The sequence below is a fragment of the Orcinus orca genome, chromosome 13, assembly GCF_937001465.1.
Source record: "Orcinus orca chromosome 13, mOrcOrc1.1, whole genome shotgun sequence".
NCBI lineage: Eukaryota > Metazoa > Chordata > Mammalia > Artiodactyla > Delphinidae > Orcinus > Orcinus orca.
In genome coordinates this window covers 53,133,043-53,137,129 of record NC_064571.1, presented here as the reverse complement: position 1 = coordinate 53,137,129, position 4,087 = coordinate 53,133,043, and positions in this window count along the sequence as shown.

Here is a 4,087-nt window from a genome sequence, read left to right as displayed (position 1 = left end):
CCCAAACCTGGCTACACACTGGAATCATTTAGAGATCTTTATAAATTTCCAAAGCCCAAAACACACTGCAGCTCAGTGACATCATAATCTCTAGGGATGGGACACAGGCATTAGTTTTTTTTTTGGTTTTTTTTTTTTGGCATTAGTATTTTTTGAAGCTCCCCTTGAGTCTAAGGTGCAGACAAGTTTGGGAACCACTGTCTAATGGACCATGTATGTACACTGTGGAGACTTGTTAGGAAATGGCGTGTTAGGTTAAAGGAAAATTAAATACCGTCATTAAGAAATAGCAAGAAGTTAGCCTGCCTTAAAACAGAACAGGATGCATGTCTCTCATTTCCTTTATTTGTAATTTTAAAAGTGTGTGTCAGTGTCCAAGAGAAATGGATGAAGAAACAGAACCACATTCAAAAAAGAAAAAAGGGGTCCAACATGGCAGTGTAAGAGAGTCCTGAACTCACCTCCTCCCACAAACACACCGAATGTACAGTTACCCGTGGAACAACTTCCTCTGAATAAAAAAGCCTCAGAACTGACTGACTGACTCCTACGCAGCTGGCAGAGGAGAGGAGACCCACATTGAAGCTGGTGCCACTGCAGCAGGAAAAATGCCTGGAGTGTTTCACCGCTAAAGATGAGCAGGAATTGCCCTGGTCACTGTGGACCAGGAAAGGGAGCTGTGTGGATCCAACACAGTCACTATCTTGTCTAGATGTAATCTCTCCCGGTTCAACATCATCCAGCTCTTAGAAAGGGGAAATTAACCTGTTTGGTCCATTTTAATCTTGTCAGAGGCATCACGTGGTTAAGAGCACAAACTCTGGAGCTAGAATGATGGATGTGATCTTGGGTAAGGAACAGTCCATGTATTACAGACATTCTCTCCATCCCCAAACCACAAATGATGATAAGATGCCACAGAATCAACCGAAGTATAATGATCCCTGCAGAAGAAGCAAGGCAAGATTTTCGAATTGATAAATTCTCTCTCTTTCTGAGGTTCGAGCTGTAAAAACCATATAATCTTGGCACTTCCAAAAAACATGTTTTCTACTATGTGTAGAGGGCATGGCAGCAAATCAAGTCAAAGAAAGGCATGGAGATTACATCCTTAATTTCACTGTTTTCCCCATAACACATGATCCATGAGACATTGAATTTCAGCAAAAAATTATACCTAGAGGCAGAAACTGTTACCTGGTCAAATAAATTAAGATAAAGATGTCTTTTTTAGTGTGGATTCATCTTATCTTTGCTCCTTTTTACATATACTATCATTCCTCAATGTATCACTCTTCTTCAAGATAAAGTAAAAAAAATCTATGCCTAACACACAGAAGAAGTGGCTAACAATCTAAGCCAAGTTGGGAAGCGGACAGTGAAGTTTCTTTTTTGTTGTTTTTGGGGTTTTTTTGAGGGTTTTTTATTTATTTAGTTGGTTGCACTGGGTCTTAGTTGTGGCAGACAGGCTACTTAGTTGTGGCTCGCGGGCTCCTTAGCTGTGGCAGGTGGCTCCTTAGTTGCAGCTCCCCAGCTCCTTAGTTGTAGCATGTGAACTCTTAGGTGCGGCATGCGTGTGGGATCTAGTTCCCTGACCAGGGATCGAACCCCGGCCCCCTGCATTGGGGGTGTGGAGTCTTATCCACTGCACCACCAGGGAAGTCCTGACAGTGCAGTTTTTCAGAGTGCTAGTCTCACCTCCTGCGGTCGGCCAGTCGTGAGGACCAAAACATTTCCCTTCTTGTCAACGCTGGATATATTGAGAGTAGGTGATGAATCGGTGGACGTTAAATGTGGCAATCTGGGAAGTGTTCAACCCCTCGGGACAGTATGTAAGGTGGGAGGTTCATGTCATCTTGAAGGCTTTTCTACCTAGTATTCCACCATTGCTCACAGGGAAGATGGTAGTGGGCCTTTCTCCCCATCTCCTAGATGGAAACAAAGTCTTAATCTGAGAGGGTAGGGTAATAGAGACTATCACCCTTAAGGTCCTGAGGAAGGGGAGGTGACACACACACACACACACACACACACACACACACACGCACACACACACGCGCGCGCGCGCACACACACACACACACACACACGCTTCTATTCCCAGGGAAGAGGCAGAAACATGTACAGAAGGAACTACGACAGGCAAGGCTGGAGCACTGAACAGGCCACACCATGATACCAGCAACACAGGGCCTTCCCAGGACTGAAGATTAACCAGGTCCTCAGGAAACACTCTCCCCTTCTCCCCACCACTAGGCCACGGAGCGTCCAGAACAAGCAGCAGTGGGATGCTGCTAGCAGAGTTGGAAGAAAGACTCTTAAACTGAAGCACAGCATGAGGCCAAGAGCTAAAATTGAAATTCAAAAACACACGAATTAAAACCCTCTGGAAAACCAGCCTCTACCCTAAACATAAGACATCTCTCCATGATCTGAGGTCTGTGGTACGCTGAGGGTAACAATAGCAGTAACAATCCTCCAAGGCAGCCTAACTCCTGAGGAAGAATTAATGAAAAACCAACACTAAAAGCCTAGCAGAAGAAAAGGCATAACACTTTCCAATCGTAAAACTGACTTTCCTCAGTCTCCACTTACTGACACCACCTGTCTAACCTACGACCGAAAAACTACAAGGCAGAGAGCCCCAGGCTTGCCATCCCTGTCACGCACGCATGGGGGGCCCGCTGCTCACCATGCCCAGAAGAGCCCAGCCTGACCCCTTTTCCTGCATTTTCATCCAGGATTTCACATTACATTTAGTTGTCATGTCTCCCTACAGAGCTGGAACTATGGTGAATTTTCAAAGGCATCAGTCCCATCCCAGCATGCCTTCGGAGACACCCCAGGCTGAAGGGGAGTCTGCAGAGTGCCCCTACCTCTCAGGGGCTCTCTAGGTTTTTAATATAGTCATTATGTATCTTAAAAGAAAAGGGGCTTCCCTGGTGGCGCAGTGGTTAAGAATCCACCTGCCAATGCAGGAGACACAGGTTCGAGCCCTGGTCCAGGAAGATCCCACATGCCACAGAGCAACTAAGCCCATGTGCTACAACTACTGAAGCCCGCGCATCTAAAGCCCGTGCTCCACAACAAGAAAAGCCACCACAATGAGAAACCCACGCACCGCAACGAAGAGTAGCCCCCGCTCTCCGCAACTAGAGAAAAGCCCATGGGCAGCAACGAAGACCCAACGCAGCCAAAAATAAATAGACAAAATAAAATAAATTTATTAAAAAGAAAAGAAAAAACAACTAGAGTTAAATCCAAGTAATTATTAAACGAGGACCTCGAACTTGGTGTCTGAGAGTGGGATAGAAATCAAGGGAGTTCATTGCCATTTTAGATACAGCAGTTTATATATCTCTGCCTCATAGCATGTTCACATCCATGACCTAATTTTAGCTTGCATCTCTGTGAAGTAGGCAGAGAAAGTATTATTTTTCTCTCCCACTTCCACAGATGGGAAAACAGATCAAGAGCATTTCATGATTTACTCAGCGTTACAGAGCAAAGCGAGTGCATGACATTTGGAGAGCGGAACGAAAGAGTTCTGCTATCAGGGGAAAAAAATCTAGAACAGATGCCAAAAGACACACCGAGGTGGCAGCAAAGTGCTGGACACCCTGCCCTTCAGGATGCTTCATGAATATTAGGTGAGGTTAATACACTGGATTGCCTCCAAATTTACACTGGGTTGGTGGGCAAAGGTAATGTCAGTGAGAGCACAAGAAATGACAAAAAAGATGGAAGTAACCTTACAGATATTTTCTTTTGGCCTACAGTTTGAAGGCCCCTCTTCAGTCAGGTAGGTTGTGAGAGTGCCAATGAGTTGTTGCCGCCCTGGATTCTATTACTTGCAAGAAATAGAAATTCACCAGAGTTGGCTTAACCACAATGGGATGGAGAGGTGATTTATTGGCCCTAAGGACAAGAATGTGTCAGGCCCAAGGAAAATCCAGAACTGGGAACTTGTAGGCTGTCAGAAACTCAGGGGATATGTGCTCTCCCCAGCTTTCATTTCTGTTTCTGAGTATTTGTGTTCTTTTCTTTTTTTTTCTGGGGAGTTCCCCCTGTTGTTCTGTCTACATGT